The sequence below is a fragment of the Pteropus alecto genome, unplaced genomic scaffold (genome assembly GCF_000325575.1).
Source record: "Pteropus alecto unplaced genomic scaffold, ASM32557v1 scaffold103, whole genome shotgun sequence".
In the NCBI taxonomy this organism is placed as follows: Eukaryota; Metazoa; Chordata; class Mammalia; order Chiroptera; family Pteropodidae; genus Pteropus; species Pteropus alecto.
The window spans coordinates 11,133,585-11,148,224 of NW_006436288.1; the positions used below are offsets into that span (position 1 = coordinate 11,133,585).

At 40.2% G+C, this 14,640-nt stretch overlaps 1 protein-coding gene across 12 annotated transcripts in view; it reads left to right on the plus strand.

The window, feature by feature from the left end:
- Window positions 1–9,289: 9,289 nt before the first annotated feature.
- Window positions 9,290–14,640, plus strand: part of PPFIBP1 (PPFIA binding protein 1) — a 148,971-nt gene continuing 143,620 nt past the window's right edge. For 7 of the 12 annotated variants that reach the window (XM_025047400.1, XM_025047410.1, XM_025047401.1 and 4 more), the window contains exon 1: window positions 9,290–9,508. The gene's annotated coding sequence lies outside the window, so the exon portion shown is untranslated. Of the gene's footprint in view, window positions 9,509–10,825; window positions 10,863–14,640 lie in introns of all 12 variants that reach the window. The other 5 variants (XM_025047405.1, XM_025047403.1, XM_025047407.1 and 2 more) reach the window with 3 other exon arrangements.

The following is a 14,640-nucleotide window of genomic DNA, read 5'->3' on the forward strand; positions in this document are numbered from 1 at the left end:
GAAATCTGCACCCCCATTCCCCCCACCCCCGCTCTTTGCCACTTTGTATTATAATACTCCCAGGTCTTCAGTCCAGATTCCAGATCTGTTCACATTAAAAGACTATCCATGTCCAAACTGGAAATGGGTTTTCTGTTTTATCATTTAAATGAGTTACCTTAGTCCCCAGTTATCTCCCGCAAACTTACTTCTCATCGCTCACCTCTCACAGCTTGGAGCCAGCAAAAGAATGAGATAAAGAGTCTGCACTATGGGGATGTGGCATGCATTCCACAAAGGTGCCTTTGTATAACTTGTGAGTAGAAGAGTGATGATTTTTTTTCCTGGCTAGAAACAGAGTCAACTGTGCTATTTTGAAAACTACCATAGGCAGACATTCCGAGAACCTATACTTGTATAGAGAGACAGCCTTTTCTGGCAGCAGTGTCTGTGTGTGTAGGTTGTAAAAGGCAGTATGAGCCCAGCAGTAAATTCAGTGCCAGGAAAGCTGAGGTTTGGACCCAGAGCTATCATACTAATATGTTTCCTGTATTGCCATTTTGTTTCACTATAGCAAGTACTGAACTTTCTGTGCCTCTAGCTCTCATATTGTGATAATGGGAGCTGATCTTACTGGTGTATTTGTGAAGACAAATAGAGCACAGAGAAATGAAACAATTTTAGTGGACCTTCCACTTACTGGCTGCCTTGGGGAGGTGGGGTGAGGTGAGTCTGGGGGTGGAGAACAGAAACATCTCAGAGCTAAGACTCTCTTTTGGGGTGAACAAAGCAGATTGTTTGATAATTTGATATTTATAGTCTTAGGGTCTTTGCTGCAGGGCATGCAATTTCTTCCTCCTCCTCCCTCTCTCCTTGCCCATTCCCAAGGGCCAAGGAAGTATGCTTCACTGAAAGTGGCATTTGGATCCCAGAGCTTCCGTGTTACTGCCTGACTTTCTGACAAAAGTGTTATTATTTCCACACATATGACTCTTTTATTCTATAAATAAATAAAGCTTTGGAAGGCAAACGAACACTCCTGATGTCTAAAATAGGACAAACAAATAAAGCTGATCCTTACAAGATTAATCCTCATTAGGAGGTAAAGAAAGTCAGAATTTTGAGTGGCATTTTAGAAGGTGATAATTTTTTTGACATTTATTATCTTCTAAAAAACCTTAGAAGTCAGCAGCTTAAAAGGATTAGAATAAAATGCCCAACACTAATAATTTTTCAAACAATAATATCATACGGAAATAATTTTTAATGTAAGATATAAAGTTCTAAATCTTTAAGTGGTTTTTCAGCAGATTTCAATTTATGTAATTCAACCTCTCCTAAGGCAGGGTTGAATCTAGGCTCCAACTCTTTTTCTTCTTCACATGAAGATGGAATCACTGTTTCAAAATATCCATTGATTGCCCTTTTGATAGCAAAACTCTGAACCTTGCAAATGAGTCCTACAAGAAAACAGCACCAGTCTTCACACCAGTGGTCACTCCCACGAATGTACTCCATTAAAGCAAAATGAGGCTGACTGAGGGTAGGTTTTTGTTTTTTAGTGAAACAAGGTGGTAGTAAGATATGCCCTGACTTTATTCTCATTGTAATTGGAGTAAATCTAAGCTCCTTAGAGAGCCTAAGTGATCCAGCTGCTGTTGTGATCGGTGGTCAAAAGAGAAAACAACGTTCAAGCTTTGTTCAGTGTCCCTATAATCGTAGCCTCCTCATTCTTGTTGCTTAGGGAAGAAATGAGGTAGAACAGGTCATGTAATTAATATAATTACATTTAATTAATATGTAATGATAATTGCATGCTGAAAACTAAAACATTCTAAAATTCCCACAGTGTGTAGCAAATTATACCAAAATGGACTGAGGCTGGCCCAAAGTAATGTCGCAAAGGGACATGGTTTAGAGACAGACTTAATCTTGATCACTAGGCCGTATCTTCAGAACTGTCACTTCATTTCAGAATAATAACACTTTGTCACATTTCTTTCAGGGCAGGTAAAATGCTCTCACATTATGTCATTTCAAGTCACAGTGTTAGGCTCTTTCAAGTGATGAGGCATTAAAGAGCATTCAGATGACTTCAGGTGATGGAGATTTAGTGGGAGACTTCCTGGGGAATGAAGGAAATGCAAGAAACGACTTAACCATTAAGTCTCTTGAGAACTGGAATAAGGTTAAAAATTCAACATTAACTCTACTTTTCCATCATTCTTATAACTCAGCTTTCCTCTCAGCACAGACTTTAGCACCAAACTGGGTTGAATCGTGCTACTTCCTAGCATGTGACCTTGGGCAAGTTACTTAAGCTCTTTGTGGCTTAGTTTCCTCATCTGTGAAATGAAAACACTTAGAGGTTTGAAGTTAATATACTTGAAACATATAAAATAGGACCAAGAACACAGAAATTGGTGTTTCCTATTATCATTATCATTTTTATTACTGTTATTATATTTTCCATTACTTCCGTAGCTACTCTTCACTACCCTCCTCGTGCCTAGTGCCTCATGGTTCCAATTACTCCTGTTTCTATGTGTGACTCTCAGCATCTATTCCTTTCTGCTTTATATTTTACCCGAGTTACTGACTTTCTTCTGATCTCTTTTTCCATACTTTGTACCTCTGCCTACTCATGCTTTTGTTTACTGCTTTCATTCTATTTGCTTCTTTGCTTTTCTACTTTGTCTGGCTTTCTATGTATCTTACATTCGCTGTCTTGAGAGAAGATTTGATAGGGCCACTTACTGACTATCTAGTATGGAGCTCTGCTGAAGAGTTCCTAAGCTTATTTGTCTAGGCTATGGCAAGTTTATACTTGACTCTCTTTGATTCAGGTGGGAGTCCATGGTCTAACCAGTACTGTTCAAATGGCCAGGGTCTGAGGATGTTAACTGAGTGTCCTGTGTGTAGAGAACTATTTTGGAGCAGCATCTAGGATTTCATGACTCCACTCCAGTACACAAAAAAAATAACAATATTGCCATCCCATTTATAGATGGAGAAACTGAAGCTCAAAAATGTCAAGTGATCCTAGGTATTATAACTCAGAGTACATGCAATGCTTTATTTAATTTTATCAAACAAGAGGTGCTATTTCTTACACTTCCTTTTATTCAGGAATGGGTGGCGATCTTTTTCCCAAATGGCATCTTGCATTCTAAAAGGTAGTTCTATGGCTATCATACTATATCTGCTTCAGAATTCAAGCAATATAGAGTTAAATGGAAATTATCTAAGGTGAAATAAGAGGGAAGAGGTTTGAAGCGTTTAAAAGACAGATGTACCAAAGCGAAGCTTCTAACTTTCTCTTTGCTCCCTTAAGATCTTGGCCAGTTGAACAAAGCACAGCACTAGTTATCTGGCAATTCAGATGCTACACAGTCAGCATCCTTCAGTGGAAAGGCTTTTCTGGAGATAGAATCTGGAGGAGCAAGGGAAAGCAGCAGAGAACCTCCCTTTTACAGGATTTGGGAGATAAGATGCTCTAGCTTGAAGATTTGTTCATCAGTAACTTGTTTTGACTTGCCAGGAAAGTTCCTTTAATGGAAGCACTTATTTCAACCAGTTGTTCCATCTTTATCTGACATCTGTTTTTAGCTAACACTCTCAGTCCTCTTAGAAGTTTGTGGATTCAAGTCTAACATGTCATTTTAAAATGTAAATTCTAGTTAAGTAGAAGAATTCTAGTTAAGGATTAGGAGAAACTGAATAAAGCCACAGTAAATTAATGATTGTCCAGGTAAAAAGGTGAGTAGAGTAGCAATTCATGGATCAGTCAGAGGTCTGGGAATCACATATGGCAGTGGTCCAGAGAATGGGGTGCCCCACAATGTCAAACTGGGTAAATTTTGATTAATAGTGAGCCTTGGTTTATTATTGGAAAAACAAGCTTTACTTAATATTATAGCAGGTGAAAATCAAGGTGGGAATTATTGGTTATGAGTAATGCTTTTTTGTTGATTGAGCATGTTTCTAAGACCTCTAAAGAGGTCTGTGAACAGTGCACGTTGGTAGAAAGGAATGGTAGTGACTAGTCAACCCTGAAAAGGCCTGACGGCCTGAGGAAGGGTTTGGCTGGCTTGGAAAGGATGCTATGCATATCATCTGCATGGAATGGAAAAGAGGAATTACTGCTATGTATTGAAAAGCCTCACTCTCCATCCTTTTGGCCTCTCTGAGTATAGAAATCAGACATACTTTTTAGGAAATTTAATTAACTACATTTGTAAATGGGGTCGTTTAAGGGAATTTAATTTGTTTAATTTAGCCATTAACTGAACATTAATCACAGACCATGAAAAAGAGATAGTTTCAATTTTTAATTAAACCTTTTTTTCCACTTATAAATAGAATAATAAAATAGGAAGTTGAATGTAACTAGGTTTTTTTTCATTTATTTGGCAGGTAACCAGAGAATCTGGGATGTAAGGAAAGACTGATTAAAATAAGACTGCGCTTTGTGTGAGATATTGGGCCTATTTCTAACCTGTCTCCATGGGCAGGAAGGGAATGGGGAGGAAGGTTGGATTCATAAATGATATCTGTGGTGAAAGCTGAGTAGTGACTTAATATCTAGCTAAAGGATATTAAAGTAGTGTTTGGATTATCAGCATTGCCATGCTTAGAATCAGACAGAATAAGCAGCAATTTCCTTTAGAAGAAATTCTAAAGCTAAGCTTGTTTCATCTGAAATTCGGTTCATGATTTATACCATGTGTTCAACCCACTTTGTGTCTGGCAATGTAACTGGGATGAGAACAACCTGAGGCACTAGGTTTTGTAAGATCATTTTGGTCAAGTTCTTCCTGAATTTCTAAGAACCTAGCCACTAATAGGTTAGAAATTTTAAGCAAAAGACAGCATTCATTCATTCAGTAAATTTTGACTGTCCATAGGACAATGCATGGTTCTAAATCCCATAAAGGACATAAAGATAAAACAAATTGGCACCCTGCCCTCAAAAACTGTAAGAAACTTACAGTCAGTGAGGGACATAAGCCACATATAAAAATAATAGTTTCATTGTTTTATGTCATAAGGAAAATATGTTTACTGATGACATTACATGTCAGGCAACATACTCAGTCACCTTGCATATGACATCTCATCAGATCCTCACAACAACCCTAGTAGAAATGTATTTTAGTAGATATGTGCAAAAGTTATCCTCCTGAGGAAACGTTGTTAGGGAACATGGGTACAGAGTCCTTTAGTCTGAGCAGTGTGGGAACATGAAGCAGAGTAAACGATAAGGTCAGAAAGGTAGGTTGGGGGCTAGGATGTATAGACCTCTGGATGCCAGTTAAGAATGTGCGCTTTGCTCCTTGGTAAGTGTTCAAGTGTTTTGAAAGGAATCAAGAGTGATTAGGACTGTGCTTTAGTGAGCTGCTGCTAGAAGCCTGTGAAGACCAGATAAGCAAATAACCTGGCCTTGATGAGTTGGCTGAGCCTTTCCTAGTGTCTGCATCTAGACAAACTAAGTAGGGGATGTGTCCTCATGCCTGCCCAGGCTTGGGGATGGAAGTAATGAAAAAGAGTCAGCCTACAATCTGTTACTCCAGAGGGCAGAACCGAAAGCGAGTAGATTGTGGACGATCAATGCTTTAGTGACATACAAAGAAAAATGCCTTGTAGTCAAAGGTACCTTGGTTTCAATCCCAGTTCTGGGTGTTCTGGAGCAATTTACTTATGTAACCTTGCTGAGCCTTTGATTCTTGTGGTAAAATGGGGCTAATAACACCTTACCGGATGGTTGTGAGGATTAAACGAGACAAGACAGAGAGAGGTCTTTGGAGGAATAGTCAGAAGGGCAGGATCTAGCTTCTAGGAGAAAGACCTTTAGTGGTGGGCTGCTCCCCTAGCTCATGTGCTCTTTGTTGCCAGACAAATTCGAGCCGGGGCTAGGCGGCTACTTGCCAGGAATGCTCTAGAAGGGATTCTTGCCACGATGGGTGGTTGCATCAGATGACCTTTAGTGTGCATTCCAAGTTCGACTTTTGTTATTTTCAGTAAGTTTTCTCTTGCTTTTAAAGTGTCCTCCTCCCCACTCCCACCACACAGTGATAGTACCTGGCAAAATTCATAGGTGCTAAAGGAAAGGTTGACCATAGCATAGGAATAACTAGGCAGAAAATAGACATCTAGACCTTCAGAGCCAATTAGTGTTGAAATCACAGGAGTTGTAAACAGACTTTTGCCTTAAGTCAGCTAAGATCCAGGGTAGTAGGTTAACTCTGGATAGCTGCTCATTGGACACCCTATTTTACTTCTGCTGCAATATCCTGATTCTTTGGGGCTTCCACAAGATACCCAGAGGCCAGTGGTTTCGATACACTTCTTCAAGTATTAGAGCCTCTTTTAAACATGGAGCATTATGATGAAGCCAAAAAAATGTAGAATAGAGATCTGTAACCCAATCAGAGGGGAGGGAAAAGTGTTGAGAAGAAGGCTGAAATCTGGCCTATGGATTCCCCTCTCACCTATTCTGGAACCCTAGTTTGAACACTAGTGCCGGAGCCCTGGCCTGTTTTCAGCTTTCCTCTTGAGTCTTTTGTTTTCCGGACTCTGGTGGCAGCTGTTATCACTCCAGCTGTGGAGGGGATGGGAGGCAACTTCCTGTTATTCTATCCTGCCATCCCTATGGGGGTGGGACATTCCCTCCCCCATCTCCTGCTGCTGAGTGCAGCCATCCTATGACTGGGGCTGGAAGAAGGAGGGGTAGCCACCCAGCTACTGTTTGAAGCATTTGGGAGAGCAAGGCAGGCAAGAAGCAGGACAGACAAATGTGTCCCTGACGGCGGGAGAGGGAAAGATGAGTGGCTAAGGGGCAGGTTAAGTGGTTGGTGCGGAAAATATCTGAGGGAGTAAAGGGTTGTTGCATGAAAGGGTTGTTGTGGAGAGTGGGGAAAGGAAGGGACTCTGGCCAAAGCAGAGAGAGAGACTGAGGGCAGGGGTGACGGGAAGAAAAGATAGTTATGGTTTCTGGATGTGAGATTATTTGAGTTTTGAGCATATTTAAGGAATGGAGGGGGGTTAGAGGTATATATAATGATCCATTTTCTGTCCTGTATTTTTTATTGAGACTTTTACTTGAATTGTGTGTAAGGAATACAACGAGGCGTCACCTCGTTGTATAGTTTAGGAAGATAGGAAATGTATATAACTAGACATGTATAACAACATGTTTACACATCTATACAATTTCAATAAAGCTTACAATAAAGCTGTTATTTGATGTATTATCAGCCCCATTTCATAGAAGAGGTAACTGGTGGATGTTTTAGTGACTTGGCCAAGTTATACAGCAAGTAAGTGATAGAACTGGGCAATAGACTCCAAGCCCTTTTTCTGTCCACTGTAGTACACAGTGAGGACAAGGACCTTAATTAGGCTTTAAGAGAAGGGTGGGATTTAACACGCAGAAGAAGGGGTCAAGAGGTACAAACTTCCACTTATAAAGTAAATAAATCATGGGATGATATGTACAGCATGACAACTATAGTTAATACTGTATTACATACTAGAAGTTGCTAAGAGAGATCTTAAAAGTTCTCGAAAAACAAAAACAAAAACAACAAACCCACACTCAGAAAAGGGTGGGGTTTCCAGTTGGGCCAGAGGCGAGAATCAGGCATGGATCTGTGAGCAGACCAGTTTGACTATAGCAGAGTATTTCCCAGGACTGAAGTGGGAAAAGGTGGGAGAGGTAAACAGAGGCCAGATTAGGGACAATTTTAAATGGCTAGTCAAGAATTGCAGAGAAATGGAGGAGGGGTTGATTTAGTGGGGAAGATATTGATGGCAAAACCAAACAGCGTTTTGGAAAACTCATCTGGTAGTGGCACATAGAAAGAATTGGAGAAAAATGGAATAAGAAGTATAAGTCAGGAGCTTGGTATAGTGTAGGTCTGACAAACAGAGAGCATGGCCTGGGTCTGTGGATTGTTTTTTTAACATTAGTGTTTGAATGAGTGCAGATTGTATGCAATCACTGCTTTCGAGTAAAGAGAAAAAATGGCTTTAGAGTCAAATGGACCTTGATTTCAACTCCAGTTCTGGAGTAATTTTTCTTATGCAACCTTGCTGAGCCTTTCATTCTTATGTTAAGGGGCCAGTAACACTCACTTGCCAGGATGGCTGTGAGGATTAAATGAGACACGATGTTGGAGTCTACATCCCTCTACCATTTTTGGCAGGCTGGCGAAATGTATGACATTCGCATCCTTCAAAAACAAGCAGTAAAAATTAATAGAAAGTCAATAATTAATTCACTATATTTGCAGAAGATGATGGATACCGTGCTACCTATACCTCATATAAACAGAGCCACTTTTCTCCATTCAGTTCTGCCTTGGAGCAGATATTAGTCAAATTGAAAGAACCATCTCCTGAGAATCTTTCTGTTCTGTTAGCCAACGGGATTATACAGCATGATATCCGTCAATGGTAAATGTTAGTTATTCTTAATTGATAGCTCAGCCTCTGCAATTGGTTCCATTCAACAGTAATTATTCTCATGTGGCTTGTTGAACTCAGTTGTGAGATCTCCCCCCCTTTTCAGTTGTGCATGAAAATAGCAGCGTTAAGGTTCTTAAAAAGGCAAATAGTAATATTTCTTACTTTAGAAGTTCAAATTTATTTGCCTGGAAGTTCGCGTGGTGTGATCGATTTTCATCGCTAACAGCAAAAGCAGCCACATGGTCGGTATCACCGCAACGATAAGTTAACAATTCAGAGCTGGGGCGCCTTTTCTACCGTTGTCTTCCACATTTTTCCGAAGTGCTTTTTAAGTTCTAAATTTCCCGTCTACGGGAACACCCAGCAGTCCCAAGATAAAAGGGTAGCAGAGTGAGCTGGCGTTTTCCTTTATTTGCCTGACTTAAAGCTAGCCATTTTCTGCTCCACACGCCGCCGGACTCGTACTTGCCCGTGACACAGAGGGAATTGTTTTTCCTTAAAAAGGGGGCTTGGGTGGGTTAGTTTCATTTCTGATCTGGGATACTGTAAATCTGCCAAGAAAAGTTTAAAACACAACCCGCAAGGTTCTTCACCATACAGCCCCTTTCCTTAGAGATAGCAGGAAAGGCAGCATTTTTTTCCTTTTTTTTTTTTTTTCCATCAACACCCACTTCCAGCTCCAGTCTGGCTCAGCGAGGAATGTATAAAATTAGTTGACTCCTCTGAGTGGCTGTCCCCGCGCCCAATCAGCGGGAGCCAGGGCGCTGCGGACCCCTCCCCCTTGCGAACTCTCTTTGGCTGATTCCTGCAGGGAGGGAGGAGAGAGGGCCGCAGTGGGAGGGGGAGGTACCTGGAACTGGGAGTGATGTCAGCTCCAAGCTCGGTGCCTGCCCGGATTCCTGACATGGTGTAGGGCCCAGAGGGTGGGGACGGCGGGAGCAGGACGGGACTGCCTTCAGGTCTGCTAGCCTGCGGCGGGGCCAGAGTGCCGGGGCTTTGAACTCCGACGGAAGGTGAACTAGAACTTTTGGAACTGGTGCTGGCGGCTTCCACCCCCCAGGTAAGGGCGTTTGACTCCTCTCGGAGACCGGAGGGAAGTGGCACCGTTGTATGGTTGCAGCTGAGTGTTGCAGCTGCTCCTCCTTTTTCCCGGGTCGGTTTCCTTTTCCAACTCACTCCTGTTTCCCAGTGGGAACGGACTCTTCGGGGTGGGGGTAGGGCTTAACTCCTGGGGCTCCCAATACCACCAGGGGATGGACATGTAAAGTCTTGTCTGTGTCATTAGACCCTCTGCACCCTGGTCTCCCAATAATGCTTGAGAACCCGTGTGTGTGTGTGTGTGTGTGTGTGTGTGAGAGAGAGAGAGAGAGAGAGAGTGAGAGAGATGGGGGTCGATGGGTGGGGGGTGTTATTCAACAATGTCACACAATTTATGAAAAATCGACTCAAAAATGATGCTCTTTGAGAGAGAACTAAAGTTCTGTATATTCAACAATGTCACAAAATTTATGAAAAATTGACTCAGAAATGATGCTCTTTGAGAGAGAACTAAAGTTCTGTATCTTTTTAGTTCCTGTGTGGCATATTACATATTGATTTAAATGAAAGAATATAACTGCTGTCCTTATATATCAGCATAAAAAATCTTTTTATATAGTCCAGTCAGGATGTGAGAAATTCACTTGAGCTTGTGGGAAAGCTAGTCTCTTGGGGGCACACTTCTAACTTCCAATTCTTTTTCACTCTTAAATTTTAAGCGAGAATCCCTTTCGTTGTCAACTTTGATCTGGAGGCGTTAGGAAGGCTGCTGAGAATCTTCAGATCTGTGTTCTGTGGCTGCTTGAGAAAAGGATGAGGGCTGGTAGTTGTGTTTTCAGGGATCATTTTTAGAGAAGGGCGTTTTAACAGAGAAATGTGGCAGAAGGCATGACATACAAACTCATAATTATAGGAACAGGCATTTCTCAACATGTGGGACCAAAACAAATCTTTCCTTTCAATAAGAAGTTCAGGGAGCAATAGAATGAGAATTTGATTTAGAGTCCAACTTTAGTAATTAGGGAAAGCAATTGCCTGTTGGGAGGGAAAGATATTTTGAGAACTGAGAGTATAGAATTCTGAATTTTGTTTATTTCTTGTTTCAAACCTGTTCTTTTTTTCTGGTTGGAGATTTTGTGTGCCCAGGTCACAAACTAGTTGTGATTGATTTTTCAAGGGGAGAAAAATAACTCCACAGAATGATTCAGAATCCTCAGTTATCAGTGCTTCAGGCTCTTTCTTTTGGAGAAGGAAAAACATGTATGGGCTCAGACTCCTGAGTCAGGTTTCTCTTTTCATTTACCACTGTCCCTCACAGTGAGGATCCTTCTCTTGCCAGGTCTGGAGGAAATTCGTGTGGACTTCGTGGACTTCCTGTGAGTCAAAAGCTGCATCCCCGGTGCCTGAAAGAAAGGGCTTTTCCAAGAGATGAGGAAAGAAGCCACAGCCTTACATCTAATAAACCCATCAGAAAGTGTTGAGATATAGGACTTCACAGATGGGGTTCTCTATCTTTCTGACCAGATGACAAGCTAGAAAGAGAGCTAGAGCTAGAAAGAAGTATTTTGTTTGCTGTTGTTTATAAAACCACCTGGGTCTGTATTGTTTGTTCTTAATTCCTGAAAAAATTAATTAGCACAGGGTGGATAAAGAGCAGGCTTTTTGCAAAGGGAAGGTGTGCGTTACTAGAAAGGTCAGAACATTTTAATTTTGGTTTGTGTTTTGGACTCCGGAACAGAAATTATCTAATGGCTCTGAAATAATGGTGGACAAGTTTTTTCTATTTATGCTCTATAGGAAGCATGTAAAACACTGTGTTTTCCAGTAGGAAAGAGAAGGAGGTGATGTGGAATTCCTGTGCGCTGATATGAAATCACTGGAGCATTGGCTGATGGAGTGTTCAAACTGCAGTTTGTAATACTCAGAGATGGAGTTGCAAAAACCAGTCAAGTAAAGAATATCTTTAGGATGTTATCCTGGTGCGCCGAATTCAGATTTATGCTTTCTTTCCAAGAAACTAGTCCTGGCTTAGGGACTTGAATATGCCAAAGCTTTAAATTTCATTAACAGTTTTTTGAGTAATAACAGTAATGTTACATATAGTAATTTTACATACTTAGTTTTAACCAGTATTTCTCATTCTCGGTCTGTGTTTATGAGGCAGATGTGGTATAGTAAAACACGGTACTTTTAAAGGACAAAACTTTAATAAAGATATTTGTTATTGAGAAAGGCAGGCTTAGGTTTTGGTTAAATTACCTTTGACCAGCAACTATCATAGTTCATATAGCTTCTTAAAAAATAAAAGATAATCTGGCCTTTGTGGACAAATGTTGACTAGAAATCCAGGGCACACTGTAGTTCCAGATCAATAGTACATAATTTCAAGGGCATCATAGCCATTTTTTGGGAAACTAGTTCAGTGAGTGAGAGTTTGTTTACTGTTTATGTAGTCTTTTTGTCACTCACTGTACCAGCATGAGATAAATCAGAACAAGGTCATTTTTTCCCTCAGTTAATGACTAGCTCACCTCTTTTTAAAACTTGTCTTTCATATTCATGAAATATTTTCATTTTTGTAGATAATTTGATTATATTAGTAATTCATTACATTAAAATTAGCTTTTTGAGTTTCATTTCTCATTTTTAAAAGTACCTATAACCCAAATAACACATTTTTAAATTGTTAACTAAGAGATCTCATTCATCATTCTGTCTTTTCAAAGATATTACATGTTTTTGGCCTGATTTGAATTGCCTTTTCAAAACAATGAGTGAATGAGTGAATTAATGAATGAATATACATTCACATTTGGATCTTTGTCTTGATTCTTTATTAAAGAAACATTGCTTCGTGCTCGCTTTGGCAGCACACATACTGAAAAAAGAAATGTTGATTCAAGGTAAAAACATAGGCAAGAGATATTGCATTGTGATGACTTTTTTATTTCCAGAAATTTCTCTAGAAAGTCATATTCGTTCTGAAGTTGAGAAAAATAAAGTTGAGCAGCCCATTGTGAATCTTTCAGGGACCCATGATGATGATTATTATTTTAGCCATGGTCAAACAGATGAGTTTAAGTGTGAGATCCAAAGCGTTAAGGTTAGGGAAGCTGTGTGTTGCCTGGAGATGCAGGAAGCAAGGAGTCTGTCCTCCAGCCAGCATTTCCCTTCTACTAAAGGCTGATAATTTCATAATTAAATCAGTTATCAAACTGTCCCAAAGTTGACACTATCCAAAAATTGCTCAGGGCTTGTGCAGTTTCTTGCATCTGTAGTATATTATATCATTTGTTTCTCAAATTCATTGCAGTGCATGTCAGAACCTTTTTGCTAGGCAAAAAGCCTACAGCTTTTGTCACATATATCACTACCACAAAGAGTGATGCTTTATTAAGTAGAGCTAATGGATTAAAAAACTAAACTGAATTAACCCTCCCTACAAAATACAAAGACCCTTCTATTTCTTGTATACTCTTCATTTTAAATTTAGTCATTATTGATGCCAGCTTGGTGTTAGTTGTTAATGTTTCAAAAAGCCAAGTGGTGAGGATTTCTTTTACTTCAATCTTTTTTCCCCATTTTGAAGGATCTAGAACATTAAACAACTGGATTTTAGATTTAAAACATGGGCACTTCCAGGAGTTTTCGGTTTGTAGACCTGTTAAGCAGTGTTGAGGGGAGAAAAGGGTCTGAGTGAAATGTGTACCAGCCTGTACCCTTTGAAGAGCTTCTATTTGTGAAATACAGGTTTGGAGTCAGTGGTCCAGATGGGTGTGTCATCACAGTTTGTGATTGAACTTTGGTTGTATGTCTTCCTGGAACTTGGTGTGATTCACATTTTGACTGGGCCACACACACATCCTTGTTTCTGTTGGCAAGTGGAATGAGTTCAGAATAGAAAGATCATTTAGTGGTTTCTGTACAGTGGTGCACCTAAAAATGTCCATAACTTGAAGGAATTTTTACAAACTCTAATTGCATTGAATAGCAGTCATTCTGGCAAAGGCTCATGTCTCAAATATAGATCATGGAGGAAGAAGATGAAGTACTATAGTATTTGGACCTGGCCATAGGTTTCATGGACTCCCTATGAACTCCAGAGTAAGGCTGGGTATTTTCACCTCTCGTTTAAGGAAATCAAGCATTTGACGTAAAAATAGATGCATGTTCAAGGGAGCAGATATGCTCATTCCTAGTGTGTATGTCTTTGTTAACAAGGGAAAACGTAATTTTACCTGGTCAAGGAGAGACTAAGGATGCTGTTTTCAGTGGCAAGTCCATTCATAAATTAGTGGCCAAATTCTTTAGGCAAGCAGGGCAGTTCTTGGAAAGAAGCGGGTGGGCACATTGGGAAGTATATTAACTTTTCCATGCTATGAATGTATTACTGTACCATATCATTGAATATGCCTACGTTATCTTATATTTCTGTGCCTAGGATCTAACTCACAGAAGTCCTTTTGCTGGTTTTCTGTCACCCTTCTTCATTTACAATACTTTACACAAATGTCATCTTGCCACCACAAAGTTGTATAAGATTTTCATTAGGAAAGTTTATTGAATTTATCTGGAAGAAAGTGCAAACAAGGCTAAAACTCCATCCCTACTTTCTTAATATAACTTGATTGTGTGACTGCAGTTTCCTAAATAATGTCCCTGCAATGTGTATTTTTTTCTAAAGATGTTGCTTCTCATAACAACACATAGTAGAGAATTTTGTTTTGTTTGAACCAGAATTTGAACATGCTCTACTTTTATCTTGTGAGTGATAGGAGAGTCGAATGAACTTGCAGGTTCTCATGTACATTAACCATGGGAGGTGAGTGAGTGGGAGGAAGGAAAACAGTGACAACTCGGAGGAAACACTCTGGTTGAACCTGTGAGTCTGCCGGGATGATTTGTGTGAAGTCACCTGGGACTCCGTTTTTCCTCAGGATCAGCTGCTTGGATGCTTTTGTAAAATTTTCACATTCTTTAGCTTCCACCCCCATCAGTGTGTGACTTTGCACAACCAAGAGGGCTTTTCAACACAGACTTAAGGTTCTTTTATTGCTTTTCTCTCTGCAGGGGACCTTGATTCTCTAGGATGACTTGCACTCTTATATCACCCTGTGGGGCAGACACAGCTAGATGCTCAACTCATACTCATTC